Genomic DNA, 27,610 nt, shown 5'->3' on the forward strand with positions numbered 1-27,610 from the left:
AAGGGAAAAAATTGGGGCTAAAGCAATATTTTAAAGTAAAAATTACAATTTATTTTTTGGGAGTAAAGTTTCTCCTTGCGGAGAGTAACATGTCAAACCTGACATGCCAAGATGAGGAGACAAGCCACGGCTTAAAAGTCTCTTCACCTGGGCATGTCAGGCTTGACATGTCACTCTCTGCAAGGAGAAATGTTACTCCTTGGATCCCGGACAGACGCTTCTCACCCAGCCACACCAGATCTCACACGTCAACAAATTGAGATCTTGGTTTTGTCTTTTATCCCAAGTCATGTGACAAGGCTCGTTAAAAGAGAAGATATTGACTATTAGGATTGCAACTTCCTATAGGCGGCACTAGAGTTCTAGCCCGCTCTCTCTGAAGAGATAAGTTTTTTGGGGTTTTTTCAATTCGACTATGCATTAATATCTGTGTAGCACCTGAAGGGTTAACAAATTTCTCAATAACAGTTTTAAAGTATTTGAGGTGTGTGGTTTTTAAAATGGTATCACTTTTGGGCAGTTTGCAGCTTCCAATATATAGGCCTCGCAAAGTCCATTTAAATCTGAATAGGTCCCTAAAAAAACAGGTTTTGTAAATTTCTTGAAAAAATGGGAAATTTCTGGTAAACTTTTAACCCCTCCAACTGCCTATAAAAATAAAATGGCGTTTTAAAAATTATGACAATGTAAGGGTGTGTGCAGACGCTGCGGAATCCGCTGCGGATTAATCCGCACGGATTTTGCAAAAACCGCAGATAAACCGCAGGTCAAAAGACCAGCGGATTATCTGCGGTTTTGCCTGCGGTTTGGTCCTGCGGATTCACCATCTCCACAATGGTGGAGATAGGAACCCGCAGCGGATTCCGCAGAAAGAATTGACATGTCAATTCTTTCTGCGGTTTCAAAACCGCAGCAAATCCGCGCGGATTTTTCCGCTACGTCTACACAGCGGTTTTTTATTACCATTCATTTGAATGGTACTGTACACCGCAGCTAAAACTGCTGCGGGTCCGTAGCGGCCGGAACCGCAGCGGAATCCGCAGCGTGTGCACATACCCCAAAGTAGACATATGGGAAATGTTATTTATTAACTATTTTGTTCAGCATTAGTAACTGGTTTGGTCAACGAGTCTTACTTCTCTTCCAGGTAAGATCTTTGAACAAATTATTAAGCAGCATGCATGTAAGTACTTGGATAAGAATACAGTAATTAAGTCAACAGTGTGAGGCAGCAGCAAAATAGGCAAACACAATTCTGGGATGTATTAAGAGAAGCATAGAGTCTTGATCATGTGAAGTCATTATCCCCCTCTACTCCTCCTTGGTCAGGCCTCATCTGGAATACTCTGTCCAACTCTGGGTACCACATTTAAAAAAAAAAAGACATCGAAAAACTTGAGCAAGTCTAGAAAGAGCAACCAGGATGGTGAGCGGACTGCAGAGTATGTCATACGAGGAACGAATAAAAAGAGCTGTGAATTTTTAGCTTGCAAAAAGAAGGCTATGAGTAGACTTAATAGCTCTCTACAAATATCTCCTTCAATGGAAATCTTCAAACAAAGGCTGGGCAGACATCTGTCTGAGATGGTTTAGTTAACCCTGCATTGAGCTGTGGGGTTGGACACAATGACCATGGAGGTCCTTTACAACTGTAACATTCTATGATTCTACAATTCTATTGAAAGCTTGAAAATTGCTAATTTTTCAACACTATCACTAAAATTCTTATATTTTCATAAATAAACGCAAACATATTGACCTAAATTTAGCATTAACATAAAGTACAATGTGTCACGAAAAAGAAAAAAAATCTCAGAATCACTGGGATTTGTTGAAGCGTTCCAGAGTTACCATCACATAAAGTGACACTGGTCAGATTTCCACAATTGGGCCAGGTCATTAAGGTTAAAATTGACTTGGTCACTTAGGAGTTAAATACCGTATATAATCGCGTATAAGCCGAGATTTTCAGCCCATGTTTTTGGGCTGAAAGTCCCCCTCTCGGCTTATACGCGAGTCATATACGCCAGGGGTCGGCGGGGGAGGGGGAGCAGGGGTGTCAGATCACACTTACCCCCCCGGCACGTCTCTGCAGCCCCCCTGCTTCTTCCACACCTTGCTTCAGCGGTCATGTGTTACTGCTCATTAAAGTCATGAATATGCGCATATTCATGACTTTAATTAGCAGCACCACTTGACCGCTGAAGGAAGGAAGAGCTGCCGGAGACACAAGGGCTGCAGAGACTGCGCCAGGAGAGGGTAAGTATATGCGATATTCACCGGTCCCCGGGCAATTGCTGAGCGACGCTCTGTCCTCCGCTTCCTCTGTCATTGACGTTCAGGCAGCAGAGGGCGCGATGACGTAGTTAGTGCGCGCCGCGCCCTCTGCTGCCTGAACGTCACTGACAGAGGACCCAGAAGACAAAGCGGAAGCAGCGATGGACCGGGGACAAGTCAATATCACAGGTGCCGGGGCCCTGAGCCAGCGGTGACACCAGCACCTGTCCCCTAGTGACAGAGAGGTATGTCATTTGTTTTTGGTTTGCAGCAGCAGCAGCATCATATGGGAATAATCTATGGAGAATCTTATGGGGGCATAATCTATGGAGCATCTTATGGGGGCATAATCTATGGAGCATTTTAAGGGAACATAATCTATGGAGCATCTTATGGGGCATAATCTGTGGAGGATCTTATGGGGCCATAACCTTTATGGAGCAGCATATGGGGCATATTATTCTATGGAGCATTTTATGGGGCCATTATTAACCTTTGTGCCATATTATATGGGGTGTATTTTGTATGGAGCATGTTATGGGGCCATTATTAACCTTTGTGCAGCATTATATGGAGTGTATTTTGTATGGAGCATCTTATGGAGCCCATCATAAACTGTATGGAGCATTATATGGGGCTCCTAATTCAATATGGATATTCAAAAACATTTAACCTATTGATGTCTCAATTAATTTTACTTTTATTGGTATCTATTTTTATTTTTGAAATTTACCAGTAGCTGCTGCATTTTTCACCCTAGGCTTACACGTGAGTCAATAAGTTTTCCCAGTTTTTTGTGGCAAAATTAGGGGGGGGGGTCGGCTTATACACAAGTACATACAGTATACAAATCTGAAAACCCTATCATATGGTAAACACCAGAGGTGGAAATATATACCAGAAACTTTATTGTAGATTACAAAACCAATTAAAAAGGAGTCACACAATGGAAAAAGGCTTCATCACCGTTACAAAAGCCGTGAGGATAATATAATTTAATAGGTTCCTGATATAAATTTACACATATCCAACAGGGGTTTATAATGCCTGCAAAAGTAAAATTAACATCTGCAATTGCACCACCGCAAAGCAGTGAACGATGCCTGCATCAGTAGCCAAGGGAACAATAGTAAATGGGTAGGACGTCTAGATGGGGGGGGCGTCTACGGATGGGGGGGACGTCTACGGATGGGGGGGGGACGTCTACGGATGGGGGGGGACGTCTACGGATGGGGGGGGACGTCTACGGATGGGGGGGGACGTCTACGGATGGGGGGGACGCCTACAGATGGGTGGGATGTCTACAAAATGTGAACAGAGCCCCTAAGTCACAAAATAGTTTCTGCAAAAGTATCTTTAGTTACAGATATCACCATTAGACATTGGTATGGAGCAGCTCCGTCATTCACCTAGGAGAAGCCAAGAAGATATGGTGCCATAGCTTCTTCCCAATAGTGACACTTATTTACTTTTATATTTAGTTTTATTTTGTTATGTAATCAATATTGAGGTTTCTATGCAAGAAGGAATATCAAGGCTTTCTTTACTACACTACCTGAAGCAAAATTTCAGTGGATCTTGGATTATTTGGTGCTGAAAAATACACATTGCGAGACAGCACCGCTTTCTTCAGGGCAGTGGATCAGCATTTTCCGTTCCATGGTTCTGCTGAAACTCCCAATGAATGCCACAACATTATGGTTATACATGGAGGTGGCAGTGAGGGGCGCCAGGCAGGAGGCTTCCAGCAATGTCACTAATTAATTCAATTATCTATTTCTTTAAAACAGAGACACAAATGAATTAAGCAGCTAAGGTTCCAAGATGACGGCATCCCAATATGAATGCAGTGCCATCGTCGCTCAGCATGAGAGCGGGCATAACACTGGGCTGCACCGGAGCATCCAAGCGAGTCTAATCAATGCTTTTTTTTCTCTACATTGCAGGGGATGCACATATATGTGGTAGACGTGTAAATGTAGTACATACCAAAAGTTTGGAAACACCTTCTCATTCAAAGAGTTTTCTTTATTTTCATGACTATGAAAATTGTAGATTCACTCTGAAGGCATCAAAACTATGAATTAACACATGTGGATTTATATAAGTAACAAAAAAGTATGAAACAACTGAAAATATGTCTTATATTCTAGGGTCTTCAAAGCAGCCACCTTTTGCTTGATTACTGCTTTGCACACTCTTGGTATTCTCTTGATGAGCTTCAAGAGGTAGTCACCGGAAATAGTCTTCCAACAGTCTTGAAGGAGTTCCCAGAGATGCTTAGCACTTGTTGGCCCTTTTGCCTTCACTCTGCGGTCCAGCTCACCCCAAACCATCCCGATTGGGTTCAGGTCTGGTGACTGTGGAGGCCAGGTCATCTGGCGTAGCACCCCATCACTCTCCTTCTTGGTCAAATAGCCCTTACACAGCCTGGAGGTGTGTTTGGGGTCATTGTCCTGTTGAAAAATAAATGATGGTCCAACTAAACGTAAACCGGATGGAATAGCATGCCGCTGCAAGATGCTGTGGTAGCCATGCTGGTTCAGTACGCCTTCAATTTTGAATAAATCCACAACAGTGTCACCAACAAAGCACCATCACACCTCCTCCTCCATGCTTCACGGTGGGAACCAGTCATGTAGAGTCCATCCGTTCACCTTTTCTGCGTCGCACAAAGACATGGTGGTTGGAACCAAAGATCTCAGATTTGGACACATCAGACCAAAGCACAGATTTCCACTGGTCTAATGTCCATTCCTTGTGTTCTTTAGCCCAAACAAGTCTCTTCTGTTTGTTGCCTGTCCTTAGCAATGGTTTCCTAGCAGCTATTTTACCATGAAGGCCTGCTGCACAAAGTCTCCTCTTAACAGTTGTTGTAGAGATGTGTCTGCTGCTAGAACTCTGTGTGGCATTGACCTGGTGTCTAATCTGAGCTGCTGTTAACCTGCGATTTCTGAGGCTGGTGACTCGGATGTACTTATCCTCCGCAGCAGAGGTGACTCTTGGTCTTCCTTTCCAGGGCCGGTCCTCATGTGAGCCAGTTTCTTTGTAGCGCTTGATGGTTTTTGCCAATGCACTTGGGGACACTTTCAAAGTTTTCCCAATTTTTCGGACTGACTGACATTCATTTCTTAAGTAATGATGGCCACTCGTTTTTCTTTACTTAGCTGCTTTTTTCTTGCCATAATACAAATTCTAACAGTCTATTCAGTAGGACTATCAGCTGCGTATCCACCAGACTTCTGCACAACACAACTGATGGTCCCAACCTCATTTATAAGGCAAGAAATCCCACTTATTAAACCTGACAGGGCGCACCTGTGAAGTGAAAACCATTTCCGGTGACTACCTCTTGAAGTTCATCAAGAGAATGCCAAGAGTGTGCAAAGCAGTAATCAAAGCAAAAGGTGGCTACTTTGAAGAACCTAGAATATAAGACATATTTTCAGTTGTTTCACACTTTTTTGTTAATTATATAATTCCACATGTATTAATTCATAGCTTTGAAGCCTTCAGAGTGAATCTACAATTTTCATAGTTATGAAAATAAAGAAAACTTTGAATGAGAAGGTGTGTCCAAACTTTTGGTCTGTACTGTGTATATACACATACATACATTCAGTCTGTGAACACCATGTTTGGTTTTTATATCCATTTGCCAGGGGTGTTAGAAAACACCGAAACACTGGTGCATGTGTATGATATTCCTTAGTTCCTAGAATCCTTTTTTTTTCTTACTGCCAGCTTACGGTATATATGGCTCCAGATATTTTTCCATACATAAACGGCACATGGGTTGACGACCACTTTACAGAGCAAACTTGGGAATAGAAATGTCAGTGAAAAGAAGACTGTATCTGCCCTTTCTATGTAAATCAATATAAGTTCTGACACCCCAACAATCACAATGGGGGCCCCTTGCAGGATTAGTACCTGTACGGAGGATCCCCTCCATCTTATGGAAATAGAGCTATATTTATCCCTACTAGGAAAGCCTGCAGCCTCCATATACGCCGAGGTTCTGCTGACAGTGAGAAGAATGCAGAACATCCCCGTGGATGGATGTGCATGGAGGAGGCGTGAGCCGACACGTTCCCCAGCATACCTGAGAGTGCTCAGAGCTGGCAGCCGGCCTGCGGACATTACATAACGCTACTTCTATGGTCTTCTCTCCATAGACCACTTCTATCAGCTGCACACCCAGTTTTTATGATAAAATAAAGGAAATTCAGGTTCAGCGTCACTCATCATCAAATCACACCAGCCGATAGAAAAAATGGCACAGGCAACATTAATATTGAGTTGTTGTTTTTCTTTACCTAAATGATCACTGTCAATTCAACAAATGTAGTCATTGCATTGGCCATCAGATGATTCCTACAAAACCCTAAAGTACTTTATTTACCACATATAAATAGGGAATCTGTCAGTGCCATCCACCCTCCTAAGCCATCTCTATGGGTATGTAGATGATAGGAAGCCCAGAAATCCTACATGATAGCGTTCCACACGTATTACATTTCTTAGCATATTGACCAATAGAAGGACAATGGAATAAAACGAAACCGAAAAAATGAACCTGAGTGTAAGTTGGTATGCAGGCAAAATAGGAGCATGTTCACACTGGCCATCAAACAGAAAGAACATATAACCTGCTGTAAGTAAAAGCCAAATAACCTCATGCAGTGCCAAGCTCGGTTATCTTCTCCATTGTGCCACGTGTGACCAGCCGCTCCATTCGAATCCCACTGGCCACAAAGGAGAAGGGGAGACGTTCTGCGATGGAACCAAACGCCATCTATCGATTTTGATTTATAAAGCGCATAAGTGGTAAAGGCGATTACGGTCTAAGGAAATGAAGCAATTCTGTAAGAAGGGCATCATGGCCCATGAGCTGACGAGCAGCAAAATGGAGAAAGGTTCTATAGTTTCCAACACAACTGGGTTCTCAATTTCACATTGTAAATGTGGAGCTGCAACTTTCCCCTGCAGAGTCCCTGATGGAATGGGCACACCTGATTTGTTTTCCCAGCTGGCCCGGTGAAAGTAAAGAGAGTAATTACACCGAATCGTCTGAACAGATCGTCTCCCATGCGCTCGGCACAAGCCCTTCTCACCCGAATTAACTTTGAAGGGAATTCTCTAATCCTCTTCAGTGTTCTATGCATCGATCTATGGTAGAGCGGGACAAAACACAGCCAATAAACCACCAAGGCGACTACAAAATCATCCCCGGCGGCCACGGTCTGCTCTTTCTACTATGTATTTTTAGGCAAATATCGATGCAAGTTGCATCCAGCAGCTAAAGCACTCCTTCTCCCATCACAGTTTTTATCCTCTTAATATATTGCACTGTGTACTAACAATTGCTCATTTTGCCCTTCCACTCCAGTCCATGGCTCCCTTTAGGCTAGTACAGGGCCCCTTTAGGCTAGTCCGGGACACGCCTTTAGACTAGTCCAGGTCCCGCATTTATACTAGTCCAGGTCCCGCATTTATACCAGTCCAGGACACTCATTTATACCAGTCCAGGACCCGCATTTATACCAGTCCAGGACCCGCATTTATACCAGTCCAGGACCCGCATTTATACCAGTCCAGGACACTCATTTATACCAGTCCAGGACCCGCATTTAGACCAGTCCGGGACCCGCATTTAGACCAGTCCAGGACCCGCATTTATACCAGTCCAGGACCCGCATTTATACCAGTCCAGGACCCGCATTTATACCAGTCCAGGACACTCATTTATACCAGTCCAGGACACTCATTTATACCAGTCCAGGACACTCATTTATACCAGTCCAGGATCCGCATTTATACCAGTCCAGGACCCGCATTTATACCAGTCCAGGACCCGCATTTATACCAGTCCAGGACCCGCATTTATACCAGTCCAGGATCCGCATTTATACCAGTCCAGGACCCGCATTTATACCAGTCCAGGATCCGCATTTATACCAGTCCAGGACCCGCATTTATACCAGTCCAGGATCCGCATTTAGACCAGTCCAGGACCCGCATTTAGACCAGTCCAAGACCCGCATTTATACCAGTCCAGGATCCGCATTTATACCAGTCCAGGATCCACATTTAGACCAGTCCAGGATCCGCATTTATACCAGTCCAGGACCCGCATTTAGACCAGTCCAGGACCCGCATTTATACCAGTCCAGGACCCGCATTTAGACCAGTCCAGGACCCGCATTTAGACCAGTCCAGGACCCGCATTTATACCAGTCCAGGACCCGCATATAGACCAGTCCAGGACCCGCATTTAGACCAGTCCAGGACCCGCATTTAGACCAGTCCAGGACCCGCATTTAGACCAGTCCAGGACCCGCATTTAGACCAGTCCAGGACCCGCATTTAGACCAGTCCAGGACCCGAATTTAGACCAGTCCAGGACCCACATTTAGACCAGTCCAGGACCCGCATTTAGACCAGTCCAGGACCCGCATTTAGACCAGTCCAGGACACTCATTTATACCAGTCCAGGACACTCATTTATACCAGTCCAGGATCCGCATTTAGACCAGTCCAGGACCCGCATTTAGACCAGTCCAGGACCCGCATTTAGACCAGTCCAGGACCCGCATTTAGACCAGTCCAGGACCCGCATTTAGACCAGTCCAGGACCCGCATTTAGACCAGTCCAGGACCCGCATTTAGACCAGTCCAGGACCCGCATTTAGACCAGTCCAGGACCCGCATTTAGACCAGTCCAGGACCCGCATTTAGACCAGTCCAGGACCCGCATTTAGACCAGTCCAGGACCCCCATTTAGACTAGTCCAGGACCCGCATTTAGACCAGTCCAGGTCCCGCATTTAGACCAGTCCAGGATCCGCATTTAGACCAGTCCAGGATCCGCATTTAGACCAGTCCAGGATCCGCATTTAGACCAGTCCAGGACACTCATTTAGGCTAGTCCAGGATCCGCATTTACACCAGTCCAGGACCCGCATTTAGACTAGTCCAGGACCCGCATTTATACCAGTCCAGGACCTGCATTTAGACCAGTCCAGGACCTGCATTTAGACCAGTCCAGGACCTGCATTTAGACCAGTCCAGGACCTGCATTTAGACCAGTCCAGGACACTCATTTATACCAGTCCAGGACACTCATTTATACCAGTCCAGGACACTCATTTATACCAGTCCAGGATCCGCATTTATACCAGTCCAGGACCCGCATTTATACCAGTCCAGGATCCGCATTTATACCTGTCCAGGATCCGCATTTAGACCAGTCCAGGACCCGCATTTATACCAGTCCAGTACCTGCTTTTAGACCAGTCCAGGACCCGCATTTAGGCTAGTCCAGGACCCGCATTTAGGCTAGTCCAGGACCCGCATTTAGGCTAGTCCAGGACCCGCATTTAGACCAGTCCAGGACCCATATTTAGGCTAGTCCAGGACCCGCATTTAGACCAGTCCAGGACCCGCATTTAGACCAGTCCAGAACCCGCATTTAGACCAGTCCAGAACCCGCATTTAGACCAGTCCAGAACCCGCATTTAGACCAGTCCAGGACCCGCATTTAGACCAGTCCCCGGCTACAGGCAGTATGAATCAATGTCAGGTTCTCTTTAATCGTCTGCATCATAAAAACCATTACGGTGTCAATAATCAGACTTACAGTTTGCATTTGTTTCTGGGTTCTCTTCAGGACATCTCACTCCTGGTCTCCATTCTTCTCGACATGTCTTGTGGTCAGCTGAGCATAGCAGCAAGCCGAGGTCCGGATGGTATCAGCAGGAACGTTATCGGGCTCTGTGAGGAAGGAAAGCAGACATGCTTATATAGGAGCGATCTGCCTACAGCAAGAGACAATGACATGAAGGTTTACAAATATAGGGGAAAATCAGTCATTTCAGGGCATTTTCTCCACTGTCTCCCAGAGTGCTAACAAATGGTTAAGGCAATGAGACTTTTCAAGCACAGGCTATGGAACTTTTGGAATTCATCTCTGTAGTACAGGCACAACATACCGAAATTAGTCAGTTCCCGGAAGAATTCAGGGACATCAGGTGCTGACATAATGGACAGTCAATAAACAATAATTAATGAAAATGATCTAACGACAACATAGAAATAAACATAAAAAAGAAAAGTGTAAGCACAGTAATCTGGAAATGGAGATTTTCCAGAAAAAAAATGAATTAAAGAATATAAGATATTCCAGCGATGCCCACTACCGTTGTACTCCCTCTAGATTTTTAAATAGAGAGTTATGGCCTCATGTTGGGCGCATTGGTGGCGTCTCCCATAAAAAGATCCAGCCCTCTCTTGTAGTTTGATGCTTAAAGGGAATCTGTCGCCATGTTGCCAGGTTTTTCCTACCCTATTTGAGAGCAGCATGATGTGGGGGCAGAGACGCTGATTCCAGCGATCTATCACTTACTTTACTGAGTGCTGCTGTAGTTTTTATCAAAACAGCTTTACCTGCTGCAGATCTAGCAGTTCTCTGAATGCTGAGCTCTGTATACCCCACCCACATCACCGATTGGCAGCTTTCTATGTACTCTGTGCATAGGCAGAAATCTGCCAATCAGTGGTCACCAATGAAAAAGTAGTGGACACCCTCTTTAAGTGTGCTTGAAAAAGACCTATGGCAGGTCGAAATGTCCCATCTATGGCAGAATAAAGAAATTTGGAGATTTTTTTCAACCGGTTTTTAGGCGCTATTTGATTCACTGGCGCAAAAATACAGTCTTAGCCTTACCAGCAAAGTGGATATAGAAATCTCATGCCCACAGTCTATTTTTTTTTTTTTTTACACAGTGTAAAGTTGCTTTCGGAGCATTTTTGAAATCACCAACATGACAATTTATCCTGCTGTTGCGCTGAGTTTTAACGTGAAGATTTTCCCCATAAACTTAGATGTGGAAAATGCACGGGTAAAATAAAAAAAGCACGTAATCCAGACATGATCAATAAAGTTTTGTCAAAGTCAAATACTGAGAAGTATCAAACAGAGACAAATACATCAAAGACGTGAAAAAACGCATGTAAAAAAGGCAAGTAACCTAATTTACCTGTGCTGCAGAAAATCTGCATCACCCAAAACTCTGTAAGGCTGGTTTCACATTTGCGTCTGTGCGCGCAGCGTTTGATCCGCATAGATCCACATGCGTCATGCGTACATACCTTTAACATGGTATACACTTTTGCGTACACGTGTCGTTTTGCGGTGTGTGGCGGTGTCCAGCAAACGCAACATGTTGCATTTTTTTGAGGCCAAAATCCTTCAAATAAGCCCAGGCATGCGCATGCGTGTGTCAAAAAAACGCATTATTGTCTATGGGAATGCATTGGTGTGCAAGGACATGCGTACGCATGCATTATTCAAAACATATGCTGAAATCCCATGAGACACGCCCATTTTATTTGAACGCATGTGCATAAACAACGCAAATGCATGCAAAACGCAGCGTTTTTCCCTGTCATGCATAAGATGATGCGCATAAAAACGCTGCGCGCATGCATTTTTGCATGCGTTTGCGCATTCGGATGATACGCTGTGGATGCAAATGCTAATGTGAACCTAGCCTTAATGCTTGTTGTGAGAACATAGCCAAAGGAGCCAAGCAGCTTGGAGACTAGTGCAAGTTTTTATCCATTTTATAGGAATTTTCCCACAAATAATAATAATTTCCACAATTGGATGTGTTTACATAAAATGTTCCTGTGCCGAGATAATCTTATAAATGTGCCCTTGCTGTGTACTGTGTAATGGCTGTGTCTGACCGTACAGGAACATGGTCTGATCATACCACAGCTCCTGGGGAGGACGCAAAAGAGAGAATATACAGACAGGACACCACAGGATCACAAATGATTCTGCGAGGTAAAGTATTTGCTGCTCGTTTTTAAACAATATTTTACGTCACAGAAAGAATCAGCTGTGATCTCGTGCTGTCCTGTCTGTATACTCTTCTGCTTCCTCCCCTGCCCAGGAGCTGTGGTATGATCAGACCATGTTCCTGTACGGTCAGACACAGACATTACACAGTGCACAGCAGGGACACATTTATAAGATTATCTCAGCACAGGAACATTTTTTTTTTTACACATCCAATTGCAGAACTCAATTTTCTGAGATCTATTGACTAAAATCTTCTAACTTTGTGGGAAAACCCCTTTAAAGGAATTGTAAGGAAATGAATATTGAAAAATGTTAGAAATGTTCTATATACAGAGACTAACAATTTGCTTGCTGAAACCAAAATAACAGCATCTTCCTCATCAGGTCACATAAATGTATTGTCTGTCACCATATCAATAAACACTTCATCTTGGGACACATAAAACATTAATTAACAAGAGCAAAACAACCTGTACGGGAAGTAAAAATGAGACTTTTAAAGGGAGCGTGACACCAGGACTTGGGGGTTAATGGCACTTTTCCTTAACATAGCTCCCGTGTACATTAAGGCTGAAATAACATGGCAACAAAAAAACTGCCCGTCTGCGGGGAGCCGGCTGTCAATCAGCATGACGTCGGCAGTCACACCTGTTAACAGAGCCGCCCAGAAGAAGAGCTTGTGTGTTGACTTGAAGCAACAGAATCGTTAGATGCGGTCAGTGACCACTGAGCAGGTGCCAGGAACAGGCAGGTCGATGACCTGCCTATTAATCCTTAGGCCCATAGTAAAAACTGTTAGCTCCCCGCTAGACAAGGCGGGATTCCCGGAGTGGAGCCTCTGGACCATGGCACCGAAGGGCCCCGGACAAGCAACCAGGTGGACCCGACCCCTATACAGGGACCGTTAGGAGCAGGTCTGGAGGTTCGAATGCCACGGTAGCCGGAACCAAGAGGGGCAGCTCGGAATGGAGTGTCGTGATGAACACAGGAGAGCGGGAGTGAAGTAGGACTGCCTAAGTGGACACAAGTAGGGTGGACTGGAACAAGACAGCAGGTATGGACACGGAAGGCAGGACTAGAGTCAGACAGAGGGCACGGACACTGAAGGCAGGACTGGAGTCAGACAGCAGGTATGTACACGGAAGGCAGGACTGGAGTCGGACAGCGGGCATGGAAGGCAGGACTGGAGTCAGACAGCAGGTATGTACACGGAAGGCAGGACTGGAGTCGGACAGCGGGCACGGAAGGCAGGACTGGAGTCAGACAGCGGATATGGACACGGAAGGCAGGACTGCAAGGAAGCACAAAGAAGTCAGTAGGTAGCCGCCTGATGCACGGCGACCACAGGACCTGGAATGCTGTAGAACAACAACGATCAGGCGCCTCCACTAGGGGAGGGCGGCCTGATATAGGCGCAGCTGTGCCCCCATTGGTCCGGCGGTGCTACCGGGTCAGGGCACCGCCGGAGATAGGATCAGAAGCAGTGAGCCGGCCGCGGCCTACGGCGCATGCGCAGGGCCTGTAATGACGTCACCGGCCGCGGGCCGGTCAGAGGAGGAAGGAGAGGCCGGGGCTGGAGGGAGCGAGGCTGCAGCGCGAGGTGAGTACGAGCGCGCGCGATGGGGGGCCCAGTGAGGTGCACGGCAGGAGGCCTGGGGACCGTGACAGGAGGCATGGGGGCCGTGACAAAAACATTAGAAAAACTGGAAAAACAATTTCAAAATAAGGTGTTATACAGTGTATAAGGGGAATCAGGGTGCTGGGGATTACTCATCTAATTTGTACAAGTACTTGGATTTTACAGTGTAATTTGGAGCAGACACAACATCTCAGAATGTCCCACAATATGAGGCAACTCAACCAGCTTGAAGATGTCAGCAGGCCCGTAAGCTAATCCGAAGAGAAGAAACAACGGAGAGATGGGGTTTACTGATAGATGGAATAATAAACTGCACAGAAATAGCCTTGGTCTCCTAGTTTCATCTACTGGTATTTCCAGGTTTCATCTACGGGTATCTAGGGCAGAACAACGAACCCCATTTCACCATTGTTTCTTTTCCACAGTAAAAAGAAAAAAAAATAGTCCTGGATAACTCCTTTGAGTGACCCTTACATTTTTCTTTTCTTTTTTTTTTTTTTTCAGTTGATGGTGTGGTTTACATATATAAGGGAATGATGAGATGGCCAAACAAATTTTAATCCTGGATCTGCTGCTGACCAGGACACACCAACAGGTTCAGTGGAGCAGAGCTATGAATACTTCTATCCAAGGCATCCCAAGACCTACTAAAAAAAAAAAAAAAAAAAAAAAAAAGAGCTGTGGAATAAGTCATGGTTCATGTCGTGGCACTGTTGAAGGATATCTCGGGGCTACTTCCATATCACTAAAGCTAGGGGCGACGTAGCTATCCTTGCTCCCTGGATTACTTCTGATGGTGAAATCACTGGGACCACTTACCTGGCTGAGCTTCTAAATCAACCTTTATCAGCCCTTTAAAAATAAAGCTTACCGGCCTCACTGAAAACAACAAACATGTCTCTTCCCCCAGAAAACCTGTCAGGCTCCAGCAGGGGTTGCCTGGGAGTTGCGGTCCCTAATCCAGATGTGTAGTGCATAGGTCTGACATGCTCAGGGTGAATTGCTGTAGTTGCTCTGCTAGAGCAGTCACTGGATCCATGATGGATAAAATAAAATGGTTTTGTGCCAGTGTTAATCTTGTGGCACTGTTGCAGGTCATCCTGTTGATAGGAGCTCCTCTCCTATCCCTAAAGCTAGGGGCATCCTACCTATCCATGCTCCCCAGATTACTTCTGATGGTGAAGACGCCGGGGCCACGTGCCTTGGTGAGCTCCTAAATTAACAGTTATCTGTCCCCTCCCCCACCCAGTGAAGTGGGGAGTTGTAGTTTTTAAGAATACACAAACCAGACTAAGAAGGGAAGACATACAGGGATAAATGAAAATACCAATCATAATGAAACACCGGAAAGTAAAAGAAGGAAAAAAACAAATGAGAGGATGAGGATAAGCACGCAGATAAACCACCAAGCAACTGTCCTCTGAACAACACTCCAAACGCCTCCTCAAACAAACTACACATCCAACTCCAGGACCAGGCAGTATGAAACTAACACTGACAATCCCTGATGGTCAGAGGATACATTGCAGAGGGGAGAGGCCTACACTGAACAGCTGAGACCATCAAAGCAGGAAAGCTCCAGGAGTTCTAAACAGATTAACCCCTGTACAGCAGAAAACTGCACTGTTTAATGGGATGGTGAAGTGCTTCTAATTAGTGCAGGAGTACATGAAATCAGACACAACAGTCTTCTGGCCCCTGTCGGGGTAAACCTGTGACAGTTCATCTCAAATTATTTGTGTGCCATTTACAAAAGTAATGGCCGCAGAATAGATAATTATGACACCGGCTGCTAACGCCAGTGTAGATCAGGTCATCTCATGCCAATTGAGAAATGAAAGCGAATCTGTTGGTAGGAGTTCACACACCAAGCTATTTATAGGTGCATGTAGCTCTTTGAAGACAACTCCAGCAATATCTTTACCTATACAAATCAAGAATTGATATGCAAATTAGGCTGAAGGGCTCTGGTAGATCTGAAGCATCTGTCACTTCAGCTCTGTCTGCTGCTGCCTTTTGTTTGACTGATGGCTCTATGCTGTGTGACTTCAGGCAAAGAAACCATCACACAAGCAGGAGATGGCGTTGAGCGAGAAATAAAGCTGGAGTGACAGAGGTCACAAATCTACCATAGCTCTTCAGCCTCATTTACATATCAATTCAAATATTGATTTCTCAGTAACGGAAGAACAGACTGGCCATGTAAAGTTATGGCTGGGCTAGTCTTTGAATGAGCTACATGAATGATTCCTTTTGAGGAAAATTGAGAGAGTAAGAAAGGATATTGCAATGTGCAGTTTGTTATATATCTATTTATGGGGGTTGAATTGTTCTGGTTTTATTATACTTTTAAACTATTATGTACTCCTAAAGTCAAACACTACTTAGTCATCTAGATGTTCATGCGGTTGTCATAATTTTTGTGGTTCTTCACCTCAAGCCGCTGAGGTACTAGGTGGAGAAAGTAAATTATGAATGGAATTATGTAAAGTGTCAAAAAATGTCAAGGACCCAAGTTTTTATAGCCACTGGGTTTTTCTTTTTAGAAAATAATTGGGCAATATAGTGATACCTAAAAATAGTGATTATAATAGTATGTCTATCTGTGATAGTAATAAGGCACAGTATTAATTAGTAAAAAAATAGAAAGTCAAGCAAAGCTGCCTTTTTGACTACACGTGGTTGGTTGTCTAAGGTCATATATGTTTGTTCTGTTTTTTTCTTGAAGTGGTAGTTCTCGGAAATACAAAAAATCATTGCGCACAGGCAGTTTATTTTTTACGGTGTTTTTCCCACAAGGCGTATAGGGAAATATGTGACTAAATGCTGTGGGTTGAGGTCACATTTTCCCAAAATAACACAGTTTAGCAGCGAATTGTAAATGGAATTATGTAAAAAAAAAAAAAAAAAGTCACATTTACTTCTATTGTCCCTAAATAAATTTAAATAAGAATCCATCATGGCGCGTGTAGAACCGTCAATATATTCAAAGTTCTCCGAGTCCTGGTCCTAAATGGGGTCACCAACCGTCCAGAAATTCCGGGACAGTCTATAAAAATAGGGCACTTTTTTTTCCAGTCCGTAAAGAAAAATTAAGAATTGGGTGACTTTTTTTTTTAAACTGAAGAATCGTATACAGATTATTGTCACTGTAATTCTCATCATTTTACAGTTTATAGTGAATGCAGCTGATGTCTTCATATCAGAATTACGGGCTGTAAACAGGTATCACTTATCATAATGATTACGGGTTTTCCAATGTGTCTGCAAAAAAATGTTATCTGTCTGTGATTTATTTTGATACCCTGTCCAGAAAAAAAAAGTGTTGGAAACCCTAGTCCTATATCGAAGGCTGGGTGCACTTGTTCAGAAATTGGCAGCGCTTTGGTCCGCTGCGTCCAAAGCGCCGCCGGCTATTGAACGCGGGTGATTCCGCATGTGTTCATTGAGCCGTGCAGAATCACCGCGTCCAATACATTGCATGGGTGAAATTTATCTTGATAAATTGACATGCTGCAGTCTGAAAAGACGCGCCACATGTCCGTCTCCCCAGGTGAGCCGTGGGCATCTGTGCATGCATAGTGGAGATGGGATCCACTATGCTGTAACATCTGGACGCTGCGTCCAACCCGCAGCGTTTACTGATCGTGTGCACCTACCCCAAGGAAGAATCGGGGATCGGAGATCACTGATCCGAAGATCAGTGGAAGTCCCAATGCTGAGACACCTAGAGATCTAGAAATAATCTCGCGTTGAACGGACTGGTGATAAATGCACCTTATCGGCACCGTCGCTCAGGTAGTGTGGTTAGTATTGCATTGCATAACGTTATGTGCACACAAGACATTTTTGCTGCAGGAAATGCTGCAAGTTTTTCTGCATAAACAACGCGTTTCGGCCACACATCATTTACATTGTAAAACCGTGGTAATAAATTGACTAGCTGAGGATGGGGGATTTCACATTTTTTAGCAGCGCTCAATTTTTTTGTAATAAGCTCTAATTTTTGTCTGGTTTATTTGACCATTCATGCCAATAATAAGAAGAATGAGGCACACACGGCTATATTCTATGGCTTATATGCCAATATGGAGTAAAATGCAAAGAAATGGCCAGATTCACTATTTAACATTCAACGAGTCCACACGAAGCAGATGTAAAGCCCACCATTAACTAAAATGCCATTAATTCTTTTCTAATGGCTCCGTGACACGAGCAGCAGCAGCAGCGAGGATTTGTAATGAAGTCATCTTTCCTGGGGCTCCGCACACGTCTCCCGCTCAGCGCTGGGTAATAAACAGCTGATGTGTGGCATCGCTTCTGGTACGAATGCTTCCGCTCCATTACTTGCACAGTGAGCACTGAGGCTGGTTTTATTGGAGACTTGCTATTAGGACGCACAGCATTGATTGGAATCGCTTTCATCCCGCAATTCCCAATAGACCTGTAAAACGATCAATACGCTACTTACAGCATAGGAATCTCGTCCGGGAGCTCTCACAGAACGCCGCGGGCATACACAGCCTCAACTGCTGCAAATGGGCAGGCGAGGCTCAAATTCAGGGTTCTTTTCAACCATTTCTACACCAAGACATTCACCTTTCTGACATGTGGAAAATAATGTTTCCGCCTCTCATTAGTGGCATAGTAACCGTTCACTACCCTGTGTCAGATTTCGGTATAAAACCTATCCTGCGCCACAGTCATCTCGCGATAACCATTAGGGGTCAGGCGGACGTCTCACGCTCCGGTCAGGAGATCTGCGGCCAGTCCGTGCATCGCGATCCGTGCTCGGGCCGATGTCTCAATGCGTCCTAACTACAACATTTCTCATTATCCACAATTGCCACTTTATACGGGTTGAGGGAAATTTTAAAATTATTCCCATCTCTGAAAATACACTGATGGAATTCATCACCTTTTGGGACAATTTTTAGTTCTTTTACTTAAAGTGTGCCAGTAACTAAACCAACAGTGGTCAGTTTATACCCTTATTTCATTCGTACTGCTCCCCGGAGTATTCTGCATTTTTCTTTTTTAACATCTGCCCTATGGTTCCAGAAAAATGGACCTTCTTTTTTTCCATTTGGTGTCAACTTTTATGGCCTTTACTAAGGGGGCGTGGCTGACCGAACTCTCTTGGGGGGCGTGTCTTCAGACGATTCTGCATAATTACCATGTAGGCCACGCCTCCCTTTACAAAGACCTGGAAATATTAGTGCTACATAAAAAGACCCGTATCTCTAGAACTATAACCCAGATTTATAAAATGAAGGAAAAAAATGGAATACTCGGAATCAACAAGAATAAAACAAGAGCAAAAATTGTCCGCTTTTGACCTGGTGACACCTCCCCTTCAAACGCAATTATACCCAATGATTAAAGGCACTTTATCATCTTTATACCTGGCTGACAGGCAGACAAAAGTCCCTGTGAAAGGACAGTATATGGGCTGCACAAGTTCCGCCCGTAATGTACAGTGTTGAGTATAATTAAGAGTTTACCATCAAATTTAGAGACCAGAGAAGATCACTTCTTGTACGGTAAAACAATGGCATCATCTCAGTCATCAATGCACTGTAGAATTACACATAAGACATTAATGTGACACTCAACAGAGCTGATTATCCACAGAGGAGACACGTGGCCCCAAAATGGCAAGAAGTTCATGGTCCCCAGTAGCCTCCGCTCAGTGCGTGGTGCCAGCCTTCTAAATAGAGGAGCCAATAGATAATCTACCAAGGCAAATATTTATGGCGGGCAGCTTATGTCCTTATACAATTCACCGCTTGTGCGGATCATTAAATTAGCACTGAGCGGCCAATCTTGTGTGGATGGTCGCGATCAGACCAAGGCTCTGCAGCCTTACAGTCTACGCACAGTCGGCACTAGTCTTTCTGACCTACTTTCTTCATATTGCAAAGATAAGCAACAAATGGTCACATTCCCTGATGTAAAGCCGCCGTGTTACAGACGCCACTCTGTTCTCGGCTTTGCTATGTGGATCTGCGCAGCCAACACACGTGTCCAACAAGGAGTATACTGGAGTATACATAAAAATTAAGCATCTGGCGACGTGCAATGAGCAGGTCTCACAAGTGTCAGCATTTTAGAGCCACGCTCTACCTTGCACATACTTTTTATGCCCCTCCACCTATTTGACTGTAGCCAGACATGTAAAGTTCTAATATCAGAGTCAGGCAAAATACTTTACATGGAGAGCCAATAAACCAGGACAGAAAATAAAAAGTTGTTGTTTTGGGGGGAGGTTTTTAGCAGTCAGGCATTAAAGGGATTGTCTACGTCTTCATATTTTTTGTTTAAATGCTATAAAATACTTAAATCTTACTTCACTTACTGATCACTAGTTCAAGTCCGGCTCTGTCACCGGCTGTGGTTAATGATTGGCCACATGTTCATGTGAACGGAGCCGGAAGCACAGAACAAGTTCAGCCAGTCCTGTTTGGACATGTGACCACAGCAGTCAATGACTGTCTGCAGCGATGATGGTGCCGGGCAGTGGTGAAAAGGTATCCACTTTTAGTAGAGGATAAGTAGTTACCTTTATGGCCCAAATACTAAGTAGAGAGACCCACCAGGGGCCCAGGCGGCGATGAGGGCTTGGTAAGGTTAGTAGGCTTTAAAAAAAAGTTTTTAGAGGCGGGCAAGTTTCATGAACATTATTAGAAATCAAAATGAAATAAAAAACAAGGGCGCTAAGCGCAATTAAAGGTACAGAGCTGCAGGTTACAAGACAAAACCACCTAGTTTGTCCAATAACGTCAATAAATAAATAGTGCTAGAAACTTGCGCTATGAATGTACCCAAGATTTAAAAAGTAAAATAAATGAGTAAATACTGTCAGCTAAAACTGAATAAATAATAACAGACTCAATGCTAAAAAAATAGATGCCAGCACGAGGTCTGCACATCGGAGGCGCTACACGAGGTCTGCACATCGGAGGCGCTACACGAGGTCTGCACATCGGAGGCGCTACACGAGGTCTGCACATCGGAGGCGCTACACGAGGTCTGCACATCAGAGGCGCTACACGAGGTCTGCACATCGGAGGAGCTACACGAGGTCTGCACATCGGAGGAGCTACACGAGGTCTGCACATCGGAGGCGCTACACGAGGTCTGCACATCGGAGGCGCTACACGAGGTCTGCACATCGGAGGAGCTACACGAGGTCTGCACATCGGAGGCGCTACACGAGGTCTGCACATCGGAGGCGCTACACGAGGTCTGCACATCGGAGGCGCTACACGAGGTCTGCACATCGGAGGCGCTACACGAGGTCTGCACATCGGAGGCGCTACACGAGGTCTGAACATCGGAGGCGCTACACGAGGTCTGCACATCAGAGGCGCTATACGAGGTCTGCACATCGGAGGAGCTACACGAGGTCTGCACATCGGAGGAGCTACACGAGGTCTGCACATCGGAGGCGCTACACGAGGTCTGCACATAGGAGGAGCTACACGAGGTCTGCACATCGGAGGAGCTACACGAGGTCTGCACATCGGAGGAGCTACACGAGGTCTGCACATCGGAGGCGCTACACGAGGTCTGCACATAGGAGGAGCTACACGAGGTCTGCACATCGGGGGAGCTACACAAGGTCTGCACATCGGAGGAGCTACACAAATTGTATTCTTCTGAAACTAATGAAATGGATATTCTGTCTCTGGATTTCACTAGGTGGGCCATACCTGATGGTGCGAGTCTCAGCTCCCTGCTCACATGAAATCCCACAGAAGAGTGCCACAACTACACCCTCACCTCTTTGATGGAATAGAATAGAAATAACTTGTGGGACGGATGATGATTTTCAATATTAACAAGATTTGCAAGCAGGAGGAGAGGCCGCACAGGCTGTCAGAAGTCTGGCGATGGAGAAGTCAATCTCCTTTGGAAAGATTGATTACATGAAGCAAAAATATATAATATTAGGTATTCTTTCAGTATATTAGTGCTAATCTGTGTGGTATTCAAAGCAAACAACATGTGACTGAAGAGCAGACATGAAGTGCCCAGCCGACAATACAATGTCTGTTCACTAGAACATTTCACCCTATATAAAGTGCAGTCGAGTGCTGATCTATGCAGAACACGCGCCAAGTACATCACATCTATGGTAACCTAAGTTTAATGTCAGGCTGTGACATAATGCTGCAGAGCAGACCTTTAAAAGGAATCTCTCAGAGCAGTCTAATGTAGGCAAAGAGAAGCTGAATCCAACAATGTATCACTTAGTTTACTGGGTGCAATCTTCCTGGCACAATCAGTTTTTAGATTTAGTAGTGCATCATCTGCCCCCGCCCACACCGGACTCTGTTTTACAATGTACATAGACAGTGAGCTGCTTATCACAGCAGAGGGCGTGTCAAACTAGCATGTTGCTGTGTCCCAGCAATGATAAGCTCCTGGTGCTAAAACAATCATTGCAAGCAAACAAAACCGCTGAGCTTGATAAGAGAGGCATCACTGAAATCTGTGTTTTAACCCTCACAGCATGTGGTTCTTCAGATTACATGGAAAAAAACTGCTGACAGATTTCCTTTAAGAAGATGCTGTCAGCCCTGTGTCAACAGTGTGAGCACAAAAGCTGTGCCTATTTAAAGGGGATGCAATCGATATGGTCATTATAAGGTCATCAACTCACTCATGCATTTGTCCATTACAAAGAACTTCCCCAATCAAATATGCCCAACATCCCAACGACATCACCAAATATCACCATCTGGATGACCTCTGCTCCCGGGTGAAGGACCCACAGCGATCTTCTGACCTCAAGTCCAAATGCTGAATTATAACAGTTGGCACTCCTTGTGCTGTCATCTGTGGTGTCAGGTTGGGTAGTGACATCACCTTTTCCAAGATCTTTAAGGGGACATATTTAGAAAATATCACAGACCATTGTCAATCACTGCACTTTTATCCATTATCATGCCCTACATGACACCTGTCATTCACAACCCTACTGATGACTTCATCACCAAGGGAGAGATATCACCACCTCTATACAGCATATGTTGATTTGGGGGGGGGACCCAAACCCCTTGCTGTGTAATCGGCCAATGGATAATCTAAAATGCCAAAAAGACTTGTATGTCAACAATTACCAGGCAGGAAAGTACAGAAGAGAAGCACTGCAGAGTCAGGAGCACTTCCTGCCATTGAGAGTGCGAGCCTCTGTCATGTTCCAGGCAGGAGCTGCCACTATGCTTTTTTGGTTTTATGGTATGGAAATCCTAACAACCTCAGAGGATGCGGATCAGGCGTCAGCTATTCAGAGTTTAAGGAAACTGTAAAAATCAAAAGTGCCAAAATAAATTGGGTGCAACAGAGCTGATGATACAGCCAGGTGCTTCTCACTAAATTAGAATATCATCAAAAAGTGAATTTCAGTTCTTCAATATAAAAAGTGAAACTCACATATAATATAGAGTCATTACAGAGTGATCTATTTCAAGTGTTTATTTTTGTTAATGTTGATGATTATGGCTTACAGCCAAGGACAACCCAAAAGTCATTATCTCAGTAAATTAGAATACTTTATAACACCAGCTTGAAAAATGATTTTAAAATCTGAAACGTTGGTCTACTGAAATGTATATTCAGTAAATGCACTCAATACTTGGTCGGGGCTCCTTTTGCACTAATTACTGCATTAGCGCAGCGTGGCATGGAGGCGATCAGCCTGTGGCACTGCTGAGATGTTATGGAAGCCCAGGTTGCTTTGATAGCAGCCTTCAGCTCCTCTGCATTGAGGGGTCTGGTGTCTCTTATCTTCCTCTTGATAATTCACCATTGATTCTTTATGGGGTTAAGGTCAGGCGAGTTTGCTGGCCTTTCAAGCACAGTGATACTGTTTGTAGACCAGGTATTGGTACTTTTGGCAGTGTGGACAGGTGCCAAGTCCTGCTGGAGAATGAAATGTCCATCTCCAAAAAGTTTGTCAGTAGAGGGAAGCATGAAGTGCTTTAAAATTTCCTGGTAGGCGGCTGCACTGACTTTGGTCTTGATAAAACACAGTGGACCTACACCAGCAGATGACATGGCTCCCCAAACCATCACTGATTGTGGAAACTTCACATCAGACCTCAAGCAGCTTGGATTGTGGCCTCTCCACTCTTCCTCCAGACTCTGGGACCTTGCTTCCAAGGTCTAGTTTTATCCTAAGGGCTCATACTCACATGCGAGAAACTCAGACGAGTCTCGCATGTTAATACCCCGGCACCGCCGCCGGCACTCGGATCGGAGCGTTCAGCTGCATAGAAATACATTCCGCTGAATGCTCCGATCGGAGTGCCGGCGGCGATGCTGGATATTAACATGCGAGACTCGTCCGAGTTTCTCGCATGTGAGTATGAGCCCTTATTTGCATGTACTCTGGGCTAAAAATGATTTGTTTGGCATTGTGTTTTATTAAAAAAGTTACCATTTGGCTTTTACAGTCTTGAAAAATACAGACAATTGAGTTACAAACACCCTGTCAGATGTCATAATGGGCACACTGACAGACTCTCAGTTAACTCATTCTGCAGTCAACAATCAACAACACACAAGGCTGCAAAAGGCAAACGGTGCAAGGTTTTTTAATGAAAACTTATAATTTGTTTTTAGCCCTTGTCATATGCAATTTAGTATATATATTAAAAGTAATACATAACAAATCACATATATGTTCTTAAATGGATAAACCCTTGAAATGCTAGTAGAATGGATGGACATTCCAGTTAGAATAGATCAGTGTTGGGTGCACTGCTCTCCGCCATGTATATGATGGGTGTGCTGGGTGCAGTGCTCTCCGCCATGTATATGATGGGTGTGCTGGGTGCATTGCTCTCTGCCATGTATATGATGGGTGTGCCGGTGCATTGCTCTCTGCCATGTATATGATGGGTGTGCCGGTGCATTGCTCTCTGCCATGTATATGATGGGTGTGCCGGTGCATTGCTCTCTGCCATGTATATGATGGGTGTGCCGGTGCATTGCTCTCCGCCATGTATATGATGGGTGTGCTGGGTGCAGTGCTCTCCGCCATGTATATGATGGGTGTGCTGGGTGCAGTGCTCTCCGCCATGTATATGATGGGTGTGCCAGTGCATTGCTCTCTGCCATGTATATGATGGGTGTGCCGGTGCATTGCTCTCTGCCATGTATATGATGGGTGTGCCGGTGCATTGCTCTCTGCCATGTATATGATGGGTGTGCCGGTGCACTGCTCTCCGCCATGTATATGATGGGTGTGCTGGGTGCACTGCTCTCTGCCATGTATATGATGGGTGTGCTGGGTGCATTGCTCTCTGCCATGTATATGATGGGTGTGCTGGGTGCATTGCTCTCCGCCATGTATATGATGGGTGTGCTGGGTGCGCTCTCTGCCATGTATATGATGGGTGTGCTGGTGCATTGCTCTCTGCCATGTATATGATGGGTGTGCTGGGTGCACTGCTCTCTGCCATGTATATGATGGGTGTGCTGGGTGCAGTGCTCTCCGCCATGTATATGATGGGTGTGCTGGGTGCAGTGCTCTCCGCCATGTATATGATGGGTGTGCTGGTGCATTGCTCTCCGCCATGTATATGATGGGTGTGCTGGGTGCACTGCTCTCTGCCATGTATATGATGGGTGTGCTGGGTGCATTGCTCTCTGCCATGTATATGATGGGTGTGCTGGTGCATTGCTCTCGGCCATGTATATGATGGGTGTGCTGGGTGCGCTCTCTGCCATGTATATGATGGGTGTGCTGGTGCATTGCTCTCCGCCATGTATATGATGGGTGTGCTGGGTGCGCTCTCCGCCATGTATATGATGGGTGTGCTGGTGCATTGCTCTCCGCCATGTATATGATGGGTGTGCTGGGTGCAGTGCTCTCCGCCATGTATATGATGGGTGTGCTGGTGCATTTTTCTCTGCCATGTATATGATGGGTGTGCTGGGTGCAGTGCTCTCCGCCATGTATATGATGGGTGTGCTGGTGCATTGCTCTCCGCCATGTATATGATGGGTGTGCTGGGTGCACTGCTCTCTGCCATGTATATGATGGGTGTGCTGGGTGCATTGCTCTCTGCCATGTATATGATGGGTGTGCTGGTGCATTGCTCTCTGCCATGTATATGATGGGTGTGCTGGGTGCATTGCTCTCTGCCATGTATATGATGGGTGTGCTGGTGCATTGCTCTCCGCCATGTATATGATGGGTGTGCTGGGTGCGCTCTCCGCCATGTATATGATGGGTGTGCTGGTGCATTGCTCTCCGCCATGTATATGATGGGTGTGCTGGGTGCAGTGCTCTCCGCCATGTATATGATGGGTGTGCTGGTGCATTTTTCTCTGCCATGTATATGATGGGTGTGCTGGTGCATTGCTCTCCGCCATGTATATGATGGGTGTGCTGGGTGCAGTGCTCTCCGCCATGTATATGATGGGTGTGCTGGTGCATTTTTCTCTGCCATGTATATGATGAGTTTCCGATACTTAGTTCTGGTACCAATTCACATACATCACTTGGATGATCTTGGATGATGGTACAGTGAATAACCAATGTCAGTAGATCTGTGAAGATCTCACCATGATCCAGGTGTTCCCTACTGGGTGTTATACAGCAGGAGAGAGCGCTGACGGAACAGAAAAAAAAACATCCTCTGGTCAAGTTCCAAGGACATCCAATATTGTTAGTCCTAGCTCTGTAAAGGAAGAAGCGCCTCCTTAAGCACTCTGCACTACACGAGCCGTCATCCGTGAACGGTAATGGATCTATTCAGGGGGGATTTCACCCCTCACAGTGAGCTGCATATGAAACCATTACCCCAGAGCCTTATTCCGCTTTCCATTAATAGGCATGTGTGTATCGCATAAAGATCTAATGATCAGAGCACGGGAGATGCCGCGTCCCCTTATATTCCTTCAGGATTCTCCATTTATCTCATAAGGCACCAGCAGCACATTCTTATTGTTTTATAATAGCACAAAATGTCAAACAAAAAACCCACATATACACAGTACAGACCAAAAGTTTGGACACACCTTCTCATTCAAAGTTTTCTTTATTATCATGACTATGAAAATTGTAGATTCACTCTGAAGGCATCAAAACTATGAATTACCACATGTGGAATTATATAATTAACAAAAAAGTGTGAAACAACTGAAAATATGTCTTATATTCTAGGTTCTTCAAAGTTGCCACCTTTTGCTTTGATTACTGCTTTGCACACTCTTGCTATTCTCTTGATGAGCTTCAAGAGGTAGTCTTGAAGGAGTTCCCAGAGATGCTTAGCACTTGTTGGCCCTTTTGCCTTCACTCTGCGGTCCAGCTCACCCCAAACCATCCTGATTGGGTTCAGGTCTGGTGACTGTGGAGGCCAGGTCATCTGGCGTAGCACCCCATCACTCTCCTTCTTGGTCAAATAGCTCTTACACAGCCTGGAGGTGTGTTTGGGGTTATTGTCCTGTTGAAAAATAAATGATGGTCCAACTAAATGTAAACCGGATGGAATAGCATGCCGCTGCAAGATGCTGTGGTAGCCATGCTGGTTCAGTATGCCTTCAGCTTTGAATAAATCCCCAACAGTGTCACCAGCAAAGCACCCCCACACCATCACACCTCCTCCTCCATGCTTCACGGTGGGAACCAGGCATGTAGAGTCCATCCGTTCACCTTTTCTGCGTCGCACAAAGACACGGTGGTTGGAACCAAAGAGTCCAAATTTGGACTCATCAGACCAAAAGCACAGATTTCCACTGGTCTAATGTCCATTCCTTGTGTTCTTTAGCCCAAACAAGTCTCTTCTGCTTGTTGCCTGTCCTTAG

The 27,610-nt window shown here is 45.1% G+C and overlaps 1 protein-coding gene across 1 annotated transcript in view; it reads right to left on the reverse strand.

The window, feature by feature from the left end:
- Window positions 1-27,610, reverse strand: part of PIK3CB (phosphatidylinositol-4,5-bisphosphate 3-kinase catalytic subunit beta) — a 222,917-nt gene that overhangs the window by 149,519 nt on the left and 45,788 nt on the right. The window contains exon 2 of the mRNA XM_073581310.1: window positions 9,919-10,052. The gene's annotated coding sequence lies outside the window, so the exon portion shown is untranslated. The remainder of the gene's footprint in view (window positions 1-9,918; window positions 10,053-27,610) is intronic.

The sequence above is a fragment of the Dendrobates tinctorius genome, unplaced genomic scaffold, assembly GCF_039654945.1.
Source record: "Dendrobates tinctorius isolate UK_male_01 unplaced genomic scaffold, ASM3965494v1 ptg000069l, whole genome shotgun sequence".
NCBI classification, from domain to species: Eukaryota; Metazoa; Chordata; class Amphibia; order Anura; family Dendrobatidae; genus Dendrobates; species Dendrobates tinctorius.